General features: G+C 42.1%; 2 long non-coding RNA genes across 3 annotated transcripts in view; both read left to right on the top strand.

Moving 5' to 3' along the window:
* The first annotated feature begins 8,710 nt into the window (after window positions 1–8,710).
* On the top strand, window positions 8,711–11,219 carry LOC136291659 (uncharacterized). The gene is made up of 3 exons (XR_010721644.1): window positions 8,711–8,809; window positions 9,091–9,494; window positions 10,089–11,219. It is a non-coding gene; the product is annotated as an uncharacterized lncRNA (long non-coding RNA).
* Window positions 11,220–12,433: 1,214 nt separating this feature from the next.
* LOC136291658 (uncharacterized) overlaps window positions 12,434–23,643 on the top strand; it is a 52,957-nt gene continuing 41,747 nt past the window's right edge. For both annotated transcript variants that reach the window (XR_010721642.1, XR_010721643.1), the window contains exons 1-3: window positions 12,434–12,571; window positions 14,156–14,425; window positions 15,360–15,460. This is a non-coding gene — a long non-coding RNA (uncharacterized lncRNA). The remainder of the gene's footprint in view (window positions 12,572–14,155; window positions 14,426–15,359; window positions 15,461–23,643) is intronic.

Below are 23,643 nucleotides of genomic sequence, written 5' to 3'. Positions count from 1 at the left end.
GAAGTATTCAAGTAGATTTTACTGAACTCCCCCAAGTGCAATGGTGGAAATTTTCGCTAGTAGTAGTAGATCACTTAACCCATTGGGTAGAGGCAGTACCAACTATTAAAGCTACTGCCCATGTTGTATGCAAAACTCTTCTGGAACTAATTATTCCCTGGTATGGAATTGTGGACAACAGCCACTCAGATTGAGGAACCCATTTCACATCAAAAATATTACGGCAGGTGGTCCAAGCTCTGAGTACAGAATGGGAATTACACACTCCATGGCACCCACAAAGTTCGAGACGGGTTGAAAGGATGAATCAAATTCTTAAGAGAACTCTAAGCTGATGATTGAACCCCAAATGCCATGGGTAAAGTGCCTACCCCTAGCTTTGTTAAGAATTAGAACTCAACCTAGATCACGTTTAGGGATTTCACCTTATGAAATGATTTTTGGGTTACCTTTTCTGATTTCTCAGAATAGTATTGCCACTTATGAAGAAGGAGAGGATAGGGTCAAGAATTATGTCCTGTCTATAGCACAAACCCTAAAGGAACTGCGAGGAAGAGGGAAGAATCCCTCAGACTACTACCTTAGGTTTCAAAATTCATAACGTTAATCCTGGAAATTGGGTAATGGTTAAATGATGGAAAGGCCAACCTTTAACCCCCCAATGGGAAGGTCCCTTTCAGGTTCTGCTCACCACCGAACTGGCTGTATGAACCACAGAGCAAGGCTGGACTCATGCTAGCGGGATAAATGGACCAGTAGAAGAACCTGACAAGTGGAAAATCGTCACCTCCGCAGAAGGACTAAGAATGACTCTTAAACAAAATGCATGTGCTCAGTGTGGCAAGTAAACAACGGGCAACCACACATCAATCCTGATTGGGAGGGAGTTCCCTGTGGGCTTTTGTATTTAGTTCCTTTGTATTCCCAAAGGTCAGGGGTGTTCCAAACTCCGACACAACCTTTGGGATGGTAACTTATTTCGTCCCCACTTGAGTGGATTAGGGTTATATAAATTAACAAACACCAGGGCCATAGGCAATCCTAGAGGTTTTGCTTTTGCCTGTGACCTACAAAAAGAAACACCATCAGCTCTCCCTGCTGAGACATCTCCCGGATTTATTCCTGGTCACCTACCCTGCTTAAAGCACCCTAGGGCAAGACACTCAAGTTGGGTACAATGTCCGTGAGAAAACTGTGGCCAGCTCCGGCAGTGTAGCTCCTCCAAACGGCGGGCATGTTGCAAAATTTGTGGAGAGAAAGGGAAGAGTTCAAACACAAATTGAGGGCAAGTACCAATTTTAACGCTTTGTTGTGGAGTTGAATGGGTGCTCCTCAACACTCACAAACTGCTAGAAGCTGAGTGGGAGGCTGTAGTATATCAAAAACAGGGGACATATTTTGAGTGCAGACAACAACTCCATATGGTGAGGATGTAATAAGACCCTATTCTGCAAATGAAATTAATAAGTGCTGGCTGACTAAGGAATAGTGAAGAACCACAATATAAAAAAAGCAGGTGACATAGATAATTTCGTGGTCAGGAGATAAGCAGGCAAGACCAGATTAACCACTATACCATCAAGAAGATGGCAAACAGGAGCGGGCAAACAGGGGCGTGGCAGGCTTCTGGGGTGTGACCACGGCAGTTTGCTCAGCAGTTCGCACAGGCAGGGCAAGCAGGCAGGGTTGCTAGTTCTCTTGCTGGTAAGGTGTGCTGTGCTGTGCGTTGTTTGAGGTGTTTCTACTGGCTAGCTGGTCTTGGGGTTTCTGTTAGTAATGGTTTCAACAAGGTCGAAAACTGTGGTTGGTACAAGTGTATGTGGCCAAGTGGAGCCCCCCCCAAAAAAGGATGCGTCTGTACAGACCCATTCCTGGCCAGAGTGTTTGTGCTTATCGGTTGTTTCAGGGGATGTTGAGAAGGAGGCATGCCTGAGGTGTGAGCAAGTGAATTATGTCCTTTCACTGGTGGCCGAACTTAGGGAGGAAGTTGAAAGATTAAGGAGTATCAGGGAAAGTGAAAGGGAAATGGACTGGTGGAGTTCAGACCCTCCACCTTTAAGGAGGGTCCATCAAGATTCAGAGGGCTCGTATGCCTCCCACTCCCAGGCAATAGAAGGGCACCTGGTAGATGAAGGGGAGTGGAAATGGGTCCCTGCTCGGGGAGTTAATAATAAAAACTCCCCCCGACCCCCATCCCCTAGCCAGGTGCCACTTCAGAATAGGTATGAAGCCCTGGATCTAGAGAGCCAGCCAGGTGATTTAGATGATTTAGAGGGAAATTATCTAACCAGTGAGCCTCCCAATTTTGATTCATCTATAAGACGAATAATCCTTTAAATCATGAACAATATAAATTGGGGAGATAATTTCTAGATTTGAGAAAAAATATCTGTGATAGACTGAATGAATATTAAATTAATAGCCGCGATCTTATGAGAAGTTGAACAGAGAGAAATGAGAAGTTGAACAGAGAGAAATGAGAAGAAGCCCTCTGCCAGTGAAGAAGTATAAAACGTCTGTGCTCCCTGAGTTGAAAAATCCTTTGCCTTTGAAGTTGTTTATCTTTAAAAATGCCACCCCAACATATATGTGAGTCTACAACCCATACATGTAGTCACAGGAAAGGTTACATGATACGGGAAGTTCCACAACTGCAGAAGTTTCCTGGGCAGGCTGCATTTGTGTGAGCTGAAAGCCACAAGCAGACTGTTCCTCTTGTAAAAAGTTACCAAACAACAGGAGAGTCTTCTCTCTCTCAAAAACTGAAGGAATAACTATTTTATAAGAAGTACTGACCGGGAGTTCTGAGCTTTGCCTCTTTACATTGTTCGTAAAAAATGAACACTTTGTAGTGGGAGAAAGGGTTAGTTTAAAAATTCAATCGTGGTTTTTTTCTTTACTTTGCTTCTCTTAATGTGTATTAATAAAATCTATCTGTTTATCTTAAGCTGGGGCCTGTTCTACCTTTTTCTCCCAAAATCCTATCTCCCAGTTGCCAAACAAAATTTGGCGAACGTAAAACCACCAGAACAATAAACAAAAATTAAATCCCAATAATACATATCAAAAGACTATTAAAGAAAACTATTTGAATTAATTCTACCTCAAATAAAGACAAACCCATCCATAAAGTTATCTTTACTCAGAAACCAAATTACACATAGTAAATAATATAAAAAAATAAAACAACACCCTAAATACCACAAAAAAGCTAATATTGAATAAAAACCATATATAAATGCCACTATTTAATAAATATTACTACCACTATATATATAACTGTATATCTGTATAAAAATGTATATATGCAATTAAAATATATTAATTTGAGCAACAAGCCGATGATATAAAATTTTTAAAAGTCCTAAAATGATATTATAATACGATATCCCTAATCCTCTACTTTATGACCAAACATAAATTCTATAATTTTAAAATTAAAAAAAAATCTTTCAAAACACCATTTCTAAACAATACTCACATAATCCCCCAAATTCTCTCTCACCTCTATTGTCTAACACAAACAAACAAACAAAAGCAAACAAAAACAAACCCTTTGTTTACCTTTTTTACATAACCTCTCATTTATTAGCTAAAAGAAAAAAATTTTGCCAAAAGTGTAACTTCTTCTTCTAAAATTATTCAGCTTCACTGCAATCCAAAAAACCAAACTACCACCCAAAAACCCCACACCATGGCCCAAACAGGCCCACGCCACACCCCAAATTAAAAAAAAAACTTCAAACCACACCTGCAAAAAACTCAGCATCTACCGATTTTTTTCTCCACAACCAAAAGAATTATCTAACATTATTCTCTTTTTCCCCATTTGCCTAAGTACACCCTACTTATTAAATAAACAATTTTTTTCACTTTTCTTCCAAAAAAATTTCCTTTAAAACCTATTTCTGTTCCTACCCCCCTGTCCCTCACCCCCTGCTCTGTTACATGCAAATAGCATTACTCCTTTGTGTGCTCTAACATTAGCTCTTACTTGTATGTAGCCAGTAGAATCCAACTCCTTGAAAAAAATAAGAGAGGATCTGCCCTGAAGAAAGAAAATAAGGCATATTCCAATAAATAGGTTTGAATTCCTTCTTTTAAGCCATTACTTCCTCTTTTAGGGGATTTTTAATCTTGCTCTGCTTTCTTCTTACATCTACAGCATGTAAAAGGAAGAATACGCGGATTTATCTCTTGGACGGTATATTAGGAGCACGGTTGAAAATGTGATACAAAGTCACTCATCACAATTGCAATCTCACATTGATGTGTAGCTGGGCCCAGGTAAAATATTGTTCTTCAGCTGATAAGTGAGTATGTGAAACTGCATGTGTTTATTATTCTTATCTAGGGGGGAAAAAGTTAATTCTTATGTTCATGAAAATTAACTTCCCTTTTTCTTACATATGCTGGGAATTGCTATTTTTTCCTGGTATTTCCTATATAATTTTGAATCAAAATATCATAATTGGGAATCTGTCTTTTATCCTTGTCTTGCAAGATGCATACAACCCTGTACCCCCTTTCAAAACTGTCTAATTTAGTAGGAAGCCATTTCTTTGTGACTGTCAACATGGAGAAAGACAACTCTGGGGTCTGTGGCAGACTGCACAATGAGCTATAAAATTGGCTCAAAGGAAAGTATTTGCTTCTAGAACATGTTTCTGAGACATTGCCATTAGTAGGACAAAAAATTTTCCTGCTACCCTGTGTGTCCCACAGTGATTATTACAGTGGTTGCCATCCTATTCCCTAAGCCTAAACTAGTATAGAAAAACAACTTGAAAATTGTGATTGGTAATATAGCAAATTGAAGGGTAGCATGTCTGCTCTCCTAATGTTTCAGTCTGATTAGATTTCTGTAAGAACCGTCTCCACTAGTAATAGGTAAATCCCAAAACTAATTTTCTTACTTTGTCTTCAGCTACATCATTGAAAACTAATCTTGTCTGGGTTTTGTTTTTGTTTAGGGCTCCCCCTCCCCCATGAATTTGTGCTCAAGTAAATATTGGTGGTTTCAATCTTGGCCCTCTGTAATATTATGCAAGAGAGCATTTTCTTAACAACAACCGCAAAAAATTATCTATGGGAATTCTACAAGCAAAATACGTTCGTTTTACACACTGACAACTCACAACTTAGAAGAAAAAAGTGTGTGTTTTAATTGTGTTTTGGCTTCTTAACTAAACCAGGATAGAGTCTCCACTTGCATCCTACTGCTGAAAGGAAAAGAAAGATGCACAAGCATATATGAAAGGGTGTTATTTCTGAATTTACTGAAATTCAGAGAATAGAGAAGGAGGTAGGAATAAAGTCCTGGATGTTTTATGAAGTTCACTTAACTGATGGATGTCTTTTTAAGGAGAAGACGGTTCTTTCCTTTTTATTTCTGGGCAAATCTTCTTGCTCAAAGGAAGAAGTTATGTAATGTTCAGAAAGCTTTCATGGCAAGTATTTGAATTTTCTGGGAAAAGAGACATTGGGTAACATTTTGGCTTAGCATCTGAACTTATAGCTGCTTTACTTGAACATGGTTTAAGACTTTTTGAAAATCGCCTGCTAGTTCACAAATGCTTCTCTCTGAAGTCCCAGCTTGTGGGGAGACAGATTGTGAGGAGACAGAAGGAGATGGTGCTGAAGGCGACCTTGCCCTTGAGCTATTGCAGCTGTGTTAAATATCCAAGAATGGGAACAGCCTTGCCCTCGCAGCAATGGGTGTGATAAAAGAGTGAGTTAGCTGGTAGAGAGTCAGCTGGAGTCCACTGGCTGTGCTCTGAGGAGGAAGGGACAGGAGGGCACACAAGGGACAGAAAGGGTGAGATGGGGTTAGGTGGCTGTGCTAGGGATGGGAAGGAGCCAGCTGGAACTGCAGAAGGAAGACGGAAGAAAGAGCCAGCTGCGAGGATCTGCCCATAGGAGGCTACACAGAAAAGGTACAAAAGACTTCTAGATAACAAATTGATGAAGCTTGAAGCCTTCTGAAGTTTCAAAGAAGCACTCTGAGTGCCGTGGCCGTCGAAACTACGACGCTTTCCCATGGGAAACAAAACTCACCATCCCAGGTTCCTGATGTCAGTTTGCAGGAGGTGTTTGGCACTCCAAGGGCAGCTAGGTCTCCAGCTTGTGGCAGGTTGGATCTGGGAGAAATCCTGCGTCGTTTGTCATTTTAGCGGGCAGAAGCCCAGTGGCAGGCACAGGGCCTTGGGCACGAATAGTGGCCCTTTTCCATGGGAAACTAAATTCCCCCCCCCAGGTTCCTGATGTCAGTTTGTAAGAGATGTTTGGCACTCCAAGGGCAGCCAGGGTTCCAAGTCGTGGCAGCTTGGGTCTGGGAGAAATCCTGCGCTGTTCATAATTTTAGTGAGATCAGATTCATATTTGTAGCAGGTAGTTTTCCTGTTGCTAACCAAAATGTCCCCCAGGAAGGGAGGCTTAAGGAGAGGACAGGAACAGGAATGTTACTCTTGCAGGTGCATACAAAGCTGAAAGAAACTGGAGACTGTCAAGCAGGCAGGTGCTGGGGTAGAGGAGGGGAGGGCAGAGGGGCTAAGGTGCTCTTATGGGCAGGGCTTGCTCTTTCACCCACACCGAGGGGTGGCCAGGGTCGGCTGAGCGCAGCAACTTGTGTTGGAGAGGCTGTGCCTGGCTCATCTGTCTGAACTCCCCCAAAAGCCGAGGACACGCCTGAGGCTGTGGTGGTTTGGCTGTTCAAGGCCCACGGCAGCACAGCCACCGCCTGGCTCCTCCCGTTAAGGAGGCAATACTGTGAGTCTCTGCAGAAGGGCTGGGGGTGCATGGGGATGGAGCCCTGTGCTCTGCCCCCCAGCTGTGACATCCTGGAGCATCTGGTGGCGTGGGGCCACCTGCCGCTGGAGGCACAGGGCCTGAGGCTTTCCTTCACACCCTTCCGTGTGCTCTCCATCCTCCTGGTCCAGAGCTGCTGACACCAAACTTTGCCCCTGGCTGACGCTGCAGCCACCTGGACCAACACTGTGAACTCAAATTGCAAACTGAGCTGTGCCCCATCCCAAGAGTTGCGCAAGGCAGCAGTTCCAGGGAAGGGCAATGTCCCCACTCCTCAGAGAGGACAGCTCCCCCCTGCCCAACCAGGGTAGGTGGTCTTGAGTGAGTTTCCCTCTTTGTCTCTGTATCCCTCTGTCCTTGCTGTGTGTTTGGCACTCTGTCTTTCTCTCTGTCCTTTTCCGTGCCTCACTCACATTCCATTTTATTCTCTGTGGTGCTCCCGTGTGCTGTTGTTTCTCACAGGATCCTTGTGTCCTGCTCCCTGCGCCTGTTCTTCTTTAATCCCTCTCTGTCATGCTACCCATCCCAGGTTTTGGTTGTTTTTATTTTTTAGAATTTCATCCTGCACCCCTTCTTCCTTTTATTCCTGTGTCCTCTCTTCTGCCACTCCCTCTTTCTGCCTCTTGCCTGTGACTGCAGGGTTGGGGAGGGACTGCCACCATTCTGGGGGCTGCCCCCCTTTCTTGTTGCAGCAGAGTCCCTTTCTGGGGGGGATGTACATGTGGAAAGGGATGAAATAAAGTGCTGTGCTGCTGTCCAGGGCAGTTTGACTTGTTCTGTGCCTTCTTTGGGAGTGAGGAAAAAAGGCTGGTGGAGACTCAGGGCTCCGATGTCATTTGGGCCACCATTTGGGGCTCCCTGGGAGCCACGCTGGGTGGGAGAGCAGGTAAGTGGGGAATGAGGAGGGGTCATGCTGGGTGCCCTCCCCTAGAGGATCCCAAAGCTGCCAAAAAGTTCACAGGGAGAGGTGGGTGTAGAATACTAAAACCTGTCAAGTTTTTAATTTTTATAGGTATTGCCAAAGAATATGAATTCTTCTTTAAAATCATTTGGAAAGAAACCCTCTCTCTATCCACTCTATTGTATACACAAAGATAGGAAACTCTGACCAGAGATGGGTAGTAGTTTTGACAATAATGCCATAACATTTTTATCTAGGAATGAACCAATAACGCACCTGAAACCATAAGAACATAGCTGGAGCTACAGGGAATAAAAAGGGCTCTCTGGCAACTTCTGCCTCCATTCTCTGCCTGCCCCCAAAGCACATCGCTGCCCTAGAAGAGACGTTTGTCATCCACACCTGTAAAATCCTGGCTCTTTCTTGTGTTTAATGTGTTTTTACTTCATATTTATGTTATCACAATAAGCAAGGAATGAGTAAATGCGATTGCTTCCCATTACTGCAACATGAAGTTCTTTTACAGGTTGGTGTATTAGAGGATGTTTGGAAGGGGATTTTTGGCCCGAGCTGTGCGGCAGGGCTGCCCCCGTGTGGACAGAGAGCGGTACTGCAGCTCCCCCCGTGCCCGTCCCCGACGAGCGCGGCGGCCCCGGGCTGTGAGTTGGGGGGCAGTGCTGCCGCTGTGTGGACAAAGAGCGGTACTGCAGCTCCCTCCCCTGCCCGTCCCCACTCACCACGCCCGCTTCCCTCCGGCCAGAGGGAAAGGAGGAAAACACAAATGCATTGCGGCGGAACAGTCAGTGGAGCCGCCTGATCCGTCCCCGTTTCCTCAGGGCAGCAGGCAGCAGCCAGGAAGAGGCAGCTGCTCTTTCTCAGAAAGCTGAGAGGCGCGGATGAAAGCGGGGGGACGCCCCGGTTTTCCGAGCAGGGCTTCCCAGGGACAGGTTCAGCTGCCCGCAGCTCTGGCTGAGTGCTGCACGGAGCCCGGGCTGAGCCAGCTGAGAGTGGGGGGTGCTCTTCACGTGCCCCCGGGAGCTGCTGGTGCCGCTGCTGCTGCCCGAAGAGGGCTCGCAGCAGCCTCGCATCGTGTGTGTGTGTGTAAGTTTTTGATCAGCCTTGTAGAAAATGTGGTGTTTCAGGCCGGGAGCGCTGGGTTCCCTGGGTGAGAAAGTCCTTGGAGTAGCCAAGCTGAGCACTTGCTGAGAATTCCAAGTCTGGTGTGCCCTAGGATGCTTGAAACAATGCTTAAATAGTTACCATCGAGTTGAGAGGGTGGAGTGGCAGGAATGGTTTTTTGCCTGGAAGTGTGTTGGGATAAGCAACCCTCCCTAATGTCAGAATGAATTGGTTTTCCTTCTTTTGGCTTTTTTTCTTTCTAGATTGCAGAGCACTGGGGAGACTATTTGGGATAAAGAACTGAAAGGCACAAGGGAAGCTGCATGTTCCTGAGGGAATGCTTTAGGCACCTGCGGATTCTGAAGCGCACCGAGAATCCCAGCTCCCACAGAAACCTTCCGAAGCTGGAAGGTACAGGCAAGACAATTCCAAGAGTGGTGTGGGAGGCACTTTCTCCCAGGTCTGGACAGCACTGAGAACAGAATGACTTCAGAATATTCCTTGTGCCTCTCCTGTTGCCAGCACAGCACTAAGTCAGTGTTCCCTGAGTGACCGCAATTCCGTGCGTGGGGAGGGAGAAAGCTTGTGCTGGAGAGCAGGATAAAGGTTCCTGCTGGTTGCTGCGTCCTCGGTGGGCAGAGAACTCTGACCTTGGCCAGATGGGTTGGTGAGTACCAAATCAATCCTGCCTCATTTTGAACAAGTTGTTTTAATGAGTCATCAGCAGGGAACGCTTTTTTAAAATCCAGTAAACTAGTTTTCCCATATCCACCCAGGCTCATGGCTTCCCAAAGCAGAAGCTGTGTCTTTGGTGGGATGGGGGCAGGGGTGGGCAGCACAGAGCATGGTCACTCTGTGAGGTTTTCTGACACTACAACACTCACACACCCTCTAAGAAACTTCCCTTTCAAGGACTGAACTGGAACAAAAGGTATAAAAAGTATATAATTCCAAGAGGGAAAATAGTCAGCAAAAAACAGGTCCGTGTGAGTCTGGATGCCGATTCCCGTTGCTGGTCAATGATAGAATCTGACAGGTCAGATTTCAAACTGTTTTATTTAACAGGAAACTGGTCTGTTCCTTCTTGTGAGTAGGATCACTGGCTTTGCATGGGCAAAGCCGCTCCAGATTTTCCATCTAGGAAAGCTAGTTAGAGAACCACTTTAAAACACAGTCCTGGAGGTAAACAGCTTGGCTTGGTATTACTGTGTGCAAAGAGAAGAATATCTGTTCTGATTTTTCTCTCATCTTTCCTCCACAGCTGTTGTTGTATTCCTGACTTCTCTTTACATCGAGGGCACGTGGCTTGGAGCACAGGCGCCGGATATGTTACTTACCCACATCAGATGGGTCTGCACTAGTGCAGGTTATGAATTACAGGATGACTCGGAAACTCAGAAACAAGGAGAAGAAACTATTATGTCTCTTTGCAAAAAAATTTGGCTACATCAGGGCATTAATTCAGGGAACACTCCACATTTAACGTTCTGTGCTCTGCCATCATCACTGTGAGCCACAAAAGCCTCCTGAGCTGTTCTCATACAGACCTAACTTGTTTGGTCAAAAAAAAAAAAATCAAAATTTTATTAATGTGCCCAAACTTAGGGGAAAGATTTTATTCAGTATCTCTCAGTGGAACATTAAGGCTCCAATTTCTCTTTTCTTGAACAGTCTGAGACACAATGTTACTTACATCATTTTTATTGCTGGCATTTTTAACTTTTTGAAGAACCAGAAAGACTGTGGACGTGTGTGTCGTTAATATCCATCCTCTCTCAAATATAGGATGGGAAAAAAAGGCTGCAGAGATTCCCACAATGGGCTGTAAGTGCAAATGACGAGGAGCCAGAGGTTTAGTCAAGATTATTTACTATTTCTTGAAGAATCTGGTTGATTTCATGATACCAAAACCAGTATAGAAGACTGACCTGGGGAATCCTGATAGTCTTCTTGGGTTTAAAAAGCTTTAATGGCTTTGAAAGACATTTATATCAGACCTGGTTTATTTTTATTACCTTTTTTTTTTTTAATTAAAAAAAAGCCCTGATCCATCAGTGCTGCTACGATGTGCCACAAAAGCCCATCTTCCCTCCACTTGGAACAGGTGAGAGATGGAACTAAACCCCAAAGGATTTTCTGCTTATTGAGTATATTTGCAAAATCTGATAAGCTGTTCTCGAATGTGGCCGTGAGGGTAGTTGAACATGCCAGCCCAGATCTGCAAACATGCAGTGCCAGAACGAGAACCTTTGAAATGTAAACAAGGATTTATTCAATTGACTCACCACTGCATGCTGTGCCCAGGTCCTTTGTACAAATACTGTACAGGGGAAAACGCACATTCCTTGTGATATGTATTGAATTTTCAGGGAAGGGGTAAATAAAAATGAGAGGCAAATAAGGGAATTGCTTCTACATGTAAATATTCTTGTCCTAAAGGAGCCATCGGCTCTGTACCAAGACTTGAGTTAAATTTTTTATTTCTTTAGACACAAGTTTGCGTCACATAGAATTACTAGTGGCTGACATCAGGAAATCTGTGAGCTGAATCTAGCTGAGCTTAGCCGAGTTTAACCAAATCTAGACAAGTTCGGCCGAACGGAGCCGAGTTTAACTGACCCGGGCCGAGCTCGCCTGCAGAGCTGAACCAAGCCGAGCGCAGCCGGAAAAAGCCGAATGCAGCCGATTATTGCCGTGAAGAGCCGCATCTACCTCGCTGCAGCCGAATCTTGCCGAGCTCAGCCGATGATAGCCCAGTGTAGCCGAAGAGCCGAACCTGGCCGAGATCAGCCGAGGCCAGCTCTCCTCTCTTCCCGTCGTCCGCTTTTCCCTCTTCGTCCCGCAGCCGCGGGACTCGGGACACGGGAGAATAAAGCCCAGGGGGCTGCAGCCCCACCCGGGGCCGGGTCCGTTCGGAGGGTCCCCCCGTGCACTCCCAGCCCCTTCACCCGTTCCCTCTTCTCCGGTCGGGGTTTGCCCCAGCTCCCTCCCCGGGACCCCCTCATCCAGCCCGGGGGGTGGGAGGGAGGGAAGCCGAGGGGGTCATGTCACACCTGCGGCGTGAACAGACGGAAAGTGTCGGCCAAACAACCGGCCCCTCTCCCAAAATTGTAAATGAAGGCTCATAATTGCTGGGGAAATTCCTTAGGAATTATGAACTTCACGCATATGGAATTTTGGAGCTGGAATCCCAATTTCAGCCTTGGGCACCTGCAGGAGAAGAGGGGGTCATGATCTATAGGAAGGAAAGCCCGGTGCCCCAGCGTGTCAGGTGGAAACAATGAACTGTCCCGGGGAAGTCCCTTCTGCCCCTGCCCTCACACTCGGAGTGGCAGCAGCCCCAGGTGGGAGCGGTGAGGATGATGAGGGCTCTGAGCAGCCCCGGGTTTGGGCTGTGAGGATGATGAGGGCTCCGAGCAGCCCCAGGTGTGAGCAGTGAGGATGATGAGGGCTCCGAGCAGCCCCAGGTGTGAGCGGTGAGGATGATGAGGGCTCCGAGCAGCCCCGGGTTTGGGCTGTGAGGATGATGAGGAGGCGGCTCCTGCCGGGGGCTGCTTGCGAGGGGCTCTCCCTCAGTTCACTTTGGCATGGAGCTGCTGGAGGAGAGGGGCTCATGGTGCCTCCTGGGGGTGTTTCATGGAATGATGGTGGGATTATCTCATTGGGTCTGGATGCATTTGGATGTGGAGCATTGCTTAAAGGAGATGCCGAGGGACAAAGCTTTGTGCCAGGCAGCAGCAGTAGGTGAGCTAGTGTAGGTTTATAGGGGGAATTTTTCTCCTTTCCCTTTTCAATTTCATCTTGCCAGCACCCTCCCTGGTGCCCCCAGGGAAAAAAAAAATGGGGGTTATGAGGGAAAAAAAGAGGTTTAAATGGAGGGAAGAAACTGCTCTTATTGTCTGTGTTAAAACTGGGGGGAATTCTCCTCCACCTGGGATTTTATTAAATAGTGGTATTTATATGTGGGGTTTTTTTTCAATATTACATTCTTTGGTGGTATATAGTGGTTTTTGTTTTTTTTTTTTTGGTATTATTTATCCTGCATAACTTGGTTTTTCAGTGAAGATAACTTTACAGATGGGTTTGTTTGTATTTGAGGGAGAATTAATTTAAGTAGCTTTTTTTTGACAGACTTCTGATATGTGTTATTGAGGTTCTGTTTATTGTATGTAGGGGTTGAGATAGGGTAGGGCCAGCTTGGCTGGTGGAGGTTTGGGTCTTTTGTCAGATGCAGTTTTTAATTTTTGAAAGTTTTTTTTTGTTTAGTGGTTTTAAGGTGGTTTTTAATAACTTACTGTGTAGTTCTATTTTCTTTGTAGACGGTGTATGATAGGGGATACGGTCTATTTATTTAATGTTATATTTCTTAGTTCAGGTGTTGATCAGGTTGTTTTTGAACTGAGTTTTGTTGAATTGGGTTTTTTTTTGGTGGGGTTTTATATTTTTAAAGGCTGTGTTTTCTCAAGTTTACAATGGCGTAATGGGCTGTAATGTGAGGTCTAGGGTATACTTTTAATTATTTAATGGTGGGTTTTATTATGGTATGTAGCGTTTGTTTTGGTGGGTTTGAGGTAGTGTGATGTAGTTAATTTGTTAGGATCTTTTAATATTTATAATTAAATTATTGTTTATTTTATTATAGGGCTTTATTTATTTGGCTTGCTTGATTTCCGTATATGTTTTATAGTTATGGATAATTTGGGGGCTATTGTTTATGGTTAAATTGATCTTTTGGTTTTGTGTGTATTTTTAGGTGGTATTTTTGTTTTGACGGTTTGAGGCATTCTGGGTTTATTGAGTTAGGAAAAAAATTTTGGTGTTGCTAATGTAAGTTTATTTGTGGTATTATTTTTGCAATTTGATTTGTTTGTTGTTCTGGTGTTTTATATAAGTTTTATTTTTGGGAACATGGGTATTGATATGGTGGGTTTTCCAGGTAGTTATTTAGGGTAGTGTTATTCTTTTGTTTTTTAGTAGTTTAGATTTTTCATGTTAATTAGTTTGGGTTTTAAGTTAAATTTATAGGGTATTGGCGATTATTTCTGCGTTAGCACATGTTATTTCTTTTAGTCAGGTTTAGGGTCAGTTATACAGTTTTGAGTTTAGTAAGTTGGTTTGATTTATCTTTTTTACTAGTTTTTGTGATTTGTTGTGTGGGATTTTATGTGGTGGTTTTTTATTTTTTATCTGTTTTCGTGATATGATAAGAACTATTAGTGAAAAGAGTGTAGTGTGGCTTGTTTGCTGGTAGGCTGTAGTATGGTGGAGTATTTTAGTCTGCTCTTGCGGTGACTACGTTTCATCACCGTTCTTTGTCTTTATTTTCAGAAAGTAAAGCTGGATGTCGGCAGTCAAGGTTAGGTGGGCAAGGGGAGCAGTGACTGGTGGACAAGGCAGTTGTGATTGCCCAAGTCTCACTTGCTGGTGCGACAGTAAGCATCCCTTATGGTGTGTTGGATGTGGTCAACTCGCATGATGCTGAGCTCCCCTCACCAAACCAGATGACAGACCTCATTTGACTCTCTTGTGAGCCCTCCAAGAGCTTTGCCGGACTCTGTGATGAAACCTCAATCTTCTCGATTTGAAGGAATAATCCAGGTAGGCATGGCTAGCAGCAGAGGTGATGGGGTGAGTTGGAGAGGTAGGGAGAAGAAGTAAGCGTCTGCTCCAGTGTGGCAATGCAAGGGCAGCCAGGCTTCCAACTTGTAGCAGCTTGCATCTGGGAGAAATCCTGATCCGTTTGCAATTCTAGCTGGCAGAAGCCCGGTGCTGGGCACAGGGACGTGGGTATGAATGATGGCCTTTTACCAATGAAAGCTAAACTCAGCCTGCCAGGTTCCTGATGTCAGTTTGTAGGAGGCGTTTGGCACTCCAAGGGAATCCAAGGTGCCAGCTTGCATCTGGGAGAAACCCTGATCTGTTTGGAATTTTAGCAGGCACAGTCACTTTTCCAGGCTCAGGGCCTTAGGCACGGACACTGGCATTCCAACAGGCTGCCTTGTTAATGGAAGGATGCTTTTTATTTGGTTGAGGTCAAAAGGAAAATTGCAGTGCCGTTCTCTTGCCTCATATATGCCTATGTACTTTCCCTTGCTGAGCTGAGCACAGTTCATCCTCTGGAGTCATGAAGTGAAAAGTTACCGACCGGAATCATTTTTGTGAGTCCCCCATAGGACACGTAGGGGACATTTGACTCACTGCAGCTCCTGGTGTTAAGTGACTCAAATTCAGAAGCTGATGGCCTTTTTGTTTTTCTCTAGGGGTAAAATGGAGCAACAGTCCCTTTATGCTCTGGAGTCTGCCTGTTGTGTTGATAGGAAAAGAATATCCATGTATGTTTCTACAGGATGTTTGTTTTTAAGCAATGCACAAAGAAAAATGATAGAAACAGCATAAAAGAGTTTGTGATTTTTATCTCTCCTCCACTCCCCATTTGTAACTTAGGTCATTTAGAAATCTTTCTCTCTGTTAATGTGCCAATAAGTTTTGGTTGCCTTACTTCATGTATAGCTCAAATGATGGTGCCTATTAGCCTTTGACAGTGAGAAGCAGAGGATTCACAAGGAGACTGCTGCAGGCAGTTTGCATCGGGAGACTTTCCTGGGCAGTCATCATTTCTTCATTATCTATAATGTAAGTACCTCTGAGCCGTCTGTGATGCAGATAAAATACTGACTGTGAAGTGGGTTGTGGGCTGCCTGCCTTTCCCGCCTGAAGGAGCTGCTTTTTGATACAGATATGCTGGAATCCTCTGTTATCCTTTCCTTCCTGCAACACTTTGCATGGGGGCACATTAGGAAGATGGAAGCCCTTAATATTTGTTTATTAAAGTATTCTTTGACCTTTCAGGTGCCCCCAGCCTTGGCCAAAACAGGGTTTTACTTCTCTTTGGTTTTAAGCAACAAATAAAACCTTTGAGAGTTCTATTGGTTGCTGTTAAAACTTGCTGTTTACCTGACGTAGCTAACAGGCTTTATCTCAAGGAATTCTGTTGTTGAAACACTGTCTCAGGTGTTTAGTGACTCTCTTGGTTCCTGGGAGTACAGATACTTCCAAACCAGATTAAAATTATGATTGTGAAAACTCAGGTTTTCTCCAAATATTGTAGAGAAACGAAGTGTAGTGAGTGCAATCAAAGGAAGTAAGAGTATTACTGAACCCGTTTCTCTGGCTTTCTCTGCTGTTAAAATCTGCTATCTTGGATCCTGTGTGCATCCCGATGCTGCAGGACAAAACTAATGCAATGATTCGTCCTTGCAATGCTGTTCCATTTTACTTTTGGTAGATGTTTGAAAGTGAGTAAATGACTTTATAGAATTAGGCAACAAAAGCATCAGAGACCTTGTCACTCTATTCCTCTCCTTTCATTGGAGTTGCAAAAAGTGGTATTGGAATGTCATCTAATTATCCTCATCTATTGTTTAACATGTTGTGCTGTCTAACTTTTGACAGTCCTGTCTACGGAAGAATGCTTACTTAGAAAAGTAAAATTAGAGATTGAGAAGGCTCTTGCCAGGGCTGTTCACACCTTTGGGGTAGGGGCTGAGATGTTTATGCCAGGGAATTCTTCACTGCATGTTCAACAGGATGCAGAACAGACATACAATGCAGGCATCTAAAAGGAAATTATATGCTCCATTTGCTATTCTGAAAGTAAATGAGTTGACTTTTCAGTGAATGGGGGATTAATTTGAATTTACAGGCAGGGCCTTTTTTTACAGAAAGAAAGTGAAATCTTGAATTATTCATGTTTTTTGCAATTTTTCCAGTTGTTGGTTAACCTGGAAGGAAATAAACCAGAGTTTTTTCTACAGGCTTTCTCTTTATTGCTGGAATGGGAAAATTGCTCTGATAGGTATAATTTAACTAATTATACTTACTCTTTTGTTTAATCCCCAGAAGAAGAATAAGACTTAAGTCTAGTTTTCTCTTTGACACTGCAGCTAAATTATTAATTATAGGCAGGAAGGAGCTCAAGTCTATTTGTGTGATGTTGTCCCTGATTCTCTGTTGAGTTCTTGTGAGGTTCTTTCTGAAAGAAAGCTCAGTCAGTTTTAAATAATTCAAACAGGCTTACAGACCTTATACTTGTACAGTGGAAATATGCACCTTACAGGATTTTTTTTTTTTTTTTTAGGATAAGTAGGATTTCTAGCCCTACTACTTGTTGCAGCTTGCTATCACAGTTTGTTTGGTTTTATTGCTTTGTTAGTAAAATCCTTGATGTATTTCTGTCAAGCCAATTCTCGCTGGTAAATGTAGAGGACTGCTCTATTTTGTTCTGTTTAGAGACAGTGTTTTCTTTTTAAAATTGAGTAACGGGTTTGGTCTTTCTTCACTGCGAATAAACAGATCCAAAATGCTTCTAAAGGATGCAACCCCTTTGTTGGTTTAAGTAGACCTTGATCAGGCTTTCTACTGGCAAACCTCAGAATCTGAATATACCAGCAAAGTACTAATTTCAGTTCTAGACTGTCATTGGATTCGTGTCCTTTTCCTGGGTTAACTTGTTTTACTCACTAAGTACTGAAGGTCAAACAAAATCCCTTTAACCACTTTAAGTTTGTGTACACTTCTGGTTTATTAGAGTTTTTTAATGTATGTAAAATCAGAATGTTGGGCGGGGGAAAGGCAGAGGGAAAATAATTATACAATGTCATGACTAACTGTGTAAAGTTCAGTGTATCTTAATAGTTCTTAAACACGCAAGACAAAAGATACCCAACAAAGAATTTACGTTGTGTGAAAATCACCATTTAACAGGTACGTAAAGGCAAGAAAAGTTCCATTCATGTGACTATTCAGGCTATTCCCCTAGGTGCTTGAATTCATCTGCTGGTTGCATTTCATTAGGTAGGCAGACTCCCATTTTCCCTCTGAGAAATATCCCTCCTAAGGAAACTGGCTGAAGGACTTCATGGTTGCTTGCTTTCTGCCATCATAGTTCACATCTTCCTACTTGATTGCATATGGCAGTTATCTAATTGTCTGTGTTAAAATGGAGCGTATTTATTATGTGAATGGATTGGCATTTGGGAATGTTATCCCTTCACATTTTTCATAAATGATTTATCAGCTCTGTTATTGCTTGCATGTTCCTTATTGTGCTTCCCAAAAGGTTTTTTCTAGAATCCTCTTTTGAAAAGGACCACAGGAAGAGGATAAACAAAGCTTCGTATTTGATCAGGACTTTACTTGAATCTCTTAAGCAACATTTTTTTAGGCACTGACACTTCCTTAATAATTCCAGAGGGAAAACAAAGAAGTTAACTGATCTAAGTTGGATATTCATTTAGTATCTCTTAATATGCACTGGAAAGTAGAGATGTATTATCAACGCCTTAATGAAGGGATGAGACCAGTGGCAGGCTAAAAACAATTTATTACTCAGATAAACATCAGCCTCAGAGGCCATGAGATTTTAGAGGAGTAAGAAGTCAGCCATAGCTCAAAAGTATTCACAATTTTCTTTGTTACAAGGCAATATATAACATTCTGATCATTAAGAATCATTGAGTTGGAAAAGACCTCCAAAATCAAGTCCAAGTCCAACCTATGTGAAAAAAAAGCATCTTCTTAAAATGGATTGCAGTGGAAAAATTCCTGCATTTAAATTATATACATACTTCATTTCTGTTTTTCATATTGCAGCTGAATTACTTTAGGACTTTGGATGCTGTAAATGTACATGTTTTCTTCCAAGATCTTGAAGAGAAAGAAACCAACTCCATATTCACAGTAATACCCTTAGGGACAAATTAGGAAAAAAGAAAAACCATTAGTTCTTCAACACAGTGGTGACAGTACTTATAAATAGGACATGGTATTGGGACACCATATAGGAAAATCTTTGCTATTCTAGATGATGGAGTTTTTTTCCTCAGGTAGGTCAGTGCCCATGTATCTGCTTCCGGAGCATGGGACACATATGTGCATCTTTCCTCCATTCATTTTGGTTGTAAAATACCCTTACAACCAATAAGCAATGTGAGGAAATATTTTTTTGGCTTTGTCTCACATCCCCACATTTCAATTTCCCTGTTTTTTGTTTGTTTTTATTTGGTTTGTTCATTTGTTTTTATTGTCTTTAGCTTTTTTTCCCAATCCTGTTGGATCATGTTCTGGTTTTTTGTTCTCATCCTCTGTTCTCAGGTCATCTCCATCAAGTCATCATTTAATCTTGCATTCCCCTCCCTGGTACTCTTCCTCTCTTTCTGCTGTGGTTGTTCTTTTTCTGACTTCTGGTTTAAGTAGCAAGAAACTCATACTTCCTGGACGTGGCTCAGTATAAATTTTAAGTTGATAGTATTCTTTCAACACCATACCAGATCTAGATGTGCCAACCTTTTCCTTGCAGTCAGGACTGTGAGTGTTGCCGAAGATTCAAAAGAAAGTTGACACCCAAGCATTATTAAAAATATCTCACCTACTGGATCACCTCTCAGCAGAGATGATACTAAAAGTAATTCAGGCAACTAATTTGTGCAAGAAAGGTAAAAGATCCAAGAGAATTAAATGAATAACATCATTTTAAAAAATGTTATTCAGTGCCTTTAATTTCTAAAGAAAGCAAATTAATGATAGCGTAGGCAAAGGGTTAGATATAATTGGTTTCTTTTTTAAATTAGAAACCTTACAATGAGTAGAAAGCCCTAGAAGGATACCAGATTAGAAAGCCTCAGAATATTCATGCTTTGCTTATTCACAGAACAGGAACATCATGACAGAGGAGTTTTCTGTTTATGTTCTTGGCATTCTTTGACACAATCTTAAGAAGCGACTTGTTTCCCACGTTTGCCCACAAACAAATTCTGTTTGGGAAAGAAACTGTGTAAATTCTGAGATGTTCTTTAGAGGCCTAATTCTCAGACAGTTCTGGATTGCTACCTTTTCACAGCATGATATTCTGTGTACTTCAGAACATTTCTAGTGGCTTCTCTTCTGGAAAATTTGCCTTAGATCTTACTACTAGTCAGAGCTGGTTAGCAAAAGTAAACAAAGGAGAACCTAGTGATGTTTTATCTTTAAACCTCTTTCTATAAGTCTATATTATTTGGGAATTGCTGTGTTAAAGTACGGCTTATTTAGTTTTTCTAGGATTTAAACTCTGCCTTGAGTTTTTACAGCACCCTTGAATAACAGCACATTGATGTGCCAGAGGTTTGGGATCTACTCAGAAAAAGTTTCATAAGCCCTGAGCTTAAGCTCTTAAAAAACACAAAACAAAACAAAACAAAAACCAAAAAACAACTCTGGCACCAGAACTTATGTTTTAGTCGTTACCATCTTCTATCATTTTAGAGCTCCCATAGCTTTGCTCATCTGCTGAGCTACATCCAGGAGAGAGAAACATAAAGTACTTGCTAGGTAGCCTGTTATTATGTGAACAATTATCAGAGGAAAGAAAGATTAGGTCTGCTTCTAATGTCTTATATTGATCACGCTTTCTCTCAAAGCTGTTGAAAGAGGGAGTTCCTGATGATGCTGGGTTGATTACCACTTGTACAGCTATGGTTATAGGTGAGAGGCTTCTGCAGCTGCAGCAAGCTGGGTGGACAACTGGGGCTTTCCAAAACATTAATGTTTGAGCCTGTGTGCCAGGCACATGGATGGATGTGTGGGGAAAAAATATTCTTTAAATAAATGCATTTCAAGGCCATTGTAGTAATACTGTATTACCAAATAAATTTTTAATCCACAAGACTGAAATCAAAGCTTTTTGAGAATTCTCCTATAAATTTCTCATAAGACATTGAAACCACAGAGAAGAAGGTTAAGTACACGCAGTAGTAACCTATTAAATCACAGCACTTGCTGTACTTGAAAAATAAGCTACTCTAAAATTGAATCACATTCTAAAAGAATCTGTCAAAATGTTTTCACTTGACTTTATGTAACAGTTCTTGCAAAAAGGTTCATATTAGCGAGTTCAGTGTTTCAAAGGGGATTTTAGACATTTAGGTATGTATCTTCTACTTCTAGTCGTATCTAGGAATTGGTGAGGAGAAATGTGTATTTGTTTGTGTAGGTTGCTGCAGTACCAAGGTATTTGGATTTCGCATTCAAGTACTTTGCTGAATCAAATCTCTTAAGGTAGTTTATATTTTCTAAATTGTTAGCAAATGCTGGCTTTGTGCCAATGAAAGCCAGGTGCTTGATTAACAGGTTTTTAAGAAAATAAACTCTTAACATTTCTCTATGGCTTTCTTGAGGTGTAAAGTCAGTTCTAACATGTTATAACTGCAGCACAAGAACAGAGGGTTTTGGTTGGTGGTTGTTGTTTTTTTTTAGATGCACTATTTTTTTAGCTCTTGTAAGACGACCAGTTTCCATTCAATAAAACTGGCTATTACTGTGGAGGAAAAATAAATATCCAAAAGTATTTAGGCACATACGAGTAAGATTACTTACAGATTATAAACACAGAGAAGCTGTCCTCTGGTTCTTCACCTGTCTTGTAAATGGATTTTTCCATATTCACAGTGCATCAGCATCTCCAATATCTAATTAGCATTCTCCAGCTTTCCTGCTTCTTTTTTTCTGGGCATTTGAATACATTTAAATATACTCAAATGTAGCTTAACTTCATTTTTTTTTTTTAAATGACTGCTAGGAGATTGACCTGAGAGTTTGAACTTTTGTATAAACATTTGCTTCATAAACTCTTGGGAAAATAAGTCCACTATAAAAGCTTTTGTTAATGCTGTGATGTGGTTTAATGTTGATTTTGAATGCTTTGAGAAGCATCTCTGCATTATATATGTATTAGAGTAACACTGACAAGATTCTATAGAATATGTTCTAATTCTTATCACATGCTTAGATTTTATTGCAGACTAAAGCTGTCTTGATGGTGTAGGTTTTCCCCACATACTGTATCTGTGACAAAATCTAAAAATCCTTAAAAGTTGTTTAGATGAGCATGTTCTGGGCTGCCTATACTGAAAGCTAAGCAGATTCTTATTGTTTGAAATATCTTTTTTTTTTTTCCCTATGCTGCAGAGGTTCGAAGGTGTTTATACAGACAGAGCAGTTATTTTGGATGAGCCTCTCTCCTGAAATTCTTGGTATCTTTTCCTGTCCTAGAGAAAAGGGAGTTTTCTTCTCTTTTCACATTACATCTACCAGCCTGCAGCCAAGTGTTCTCTAGATGAGTTGTCCCTCCAGTCATTGAGTCAGTGTTGCCTGTCCCAAAGGGTGTGAGAGGGCAGTGAGGGCAATCTAAAACTTGTGGAGAGTCAAGAAAAAAGATTTTTCCCTTCCCCCTGCCTCCACAATGCGCTCTGGGGCGCTTCATCACTGTTGGAGGAATGTTGATGGCTCCCAGTTTGCTAGTCCATACACTAGGCCCGTTTTCTTTTTCCAAAGCACCCTGTGGCTTTAGGAACTTGCTGTGCTGTTGAGGTAGGCAGTGAGGACAGTCTCAGGGGACAGTGGCATTCAGGCTTTTCATTGCCCTGTACAGGTACCAGAGCCAGCTCAGAGCTCTCTTTGATGCTGGTTACAGTCACTGTGTCAGAGTTTGAGCTAACACCTCTAAAGAGAAGCTCCCTTTGGGTGTCATGGGTGTTGGCTCTTCTGCTTCTAAAACCTGGACTGGTATTCTGGACCCATACCAGGCAATCTGGGGACTTTGACAGTTTCATTTGGGTGATTTAGTAGGAGCAGTTAGGAGTTCTGCTGTCGTCCTCATGCGTTCCAGTCCTTGCCAGGAGTTCTTGCCCCAGAGAGGAGCTGTGTGCCAGCTCTTCTGCCACTCTCATTCACAGCATTTCAGCTGATGCAGCTGGGGTGCTAGTGAGCAGTGAACTCGGTATTGCAGTCTGGTGGGTTAATAAGGGCTAAGAGAAAGAAACAGGGGTGAAAGAAAAAGGGATTAGAGCAGGACAGAAAATGGAATGCAGATTGAGGACAAATGTTGGTGTTGGCAGAGAGGCAATGTAATTGCATTTTGACAAGTGACATTTATGGGTTATGAAGCATCTGCAGAAAATTTAGAGTAGTAATTGAACCAGACATCTTTCAGTTCTGGTAATCTGTGAAAGTAAGACCCAATACTCCATGGCTTATGCAAAAATGAGTTTATGCTTCATTGTATATGTTCAGATCTAATGATGAGCTAACTTTCAAATTCTATCACGTGTGCTTTTGATATATAGTTTTACAGATGGAGAGATTTTTATTCTGAATTAGAAATTTCTACAGGCTTTGGATTTCCTCCTGTTCTTGTCCCTAATTCATGTTATTTCTTCACCCCATAGAGACTAATTCCTTATTAATTAGGTGCAAGACCCCAAAATACTCACATATGATTCGCTCCTCAGAGAGGCTGAAATAAGTACAAGATAAATGAGAAAATTTCTTTTTTAATTCAACCAAGTAACAGCCAGATTTAATTTAAGATTTGGAAATTATTTTCTGGAAAAATGTTCTGAGCTGTTGACAGTCTGGAGCTCCTTGCTCATGGCCAGTAGTGGCAGCAGAAATTTAAGAATAATTAACATGAATGAAATGAAGAAAGTTCCCAACCAATCACCAGGGGAAAAAAAAAAAAAAAGGAAAAGCACATATGCCTTTTCCATCTGCATTATTTCAGACTCATTTATTTTCTTGGTATAGCATTTCCATTTTATTTCATGGTAACATGAATTCTCCTTGCTTCCTCTCCTTATGATTTATAGTGTATCCAGAAATTTTAATTGTTTGTTTTTTTTTTAATGTCCCTGGACAAATATTATACATTTGAATGAGATTTAAATGCAATTACTGTTGAATTCAGTCTGTGGGAAGAGATAACATTTTATCTCATGCCGAAC

Source organism: Chamaea fasciata, unplaced genomic scaffold (genome assembly GCF_029207755.1).
Source record: "Chamaea fasciata isolate MVZ Bird 193981 ecotype frontalis unplaced genomic scaffold, bChaFas1.0.hap1 SCAF_7, whole genome shotgun sequence".
NCBI classification, from domain to species: Eukaryota; Metazoa; Chordata; class Aves; order Passeriformes; family Sylviidae; genus Chamaea; species Chamaea fasciata.
Note: the sequence above shows the minus strand (reverse complement) of the source record. Positions and strands in the feature narration are given on the sequence as shown.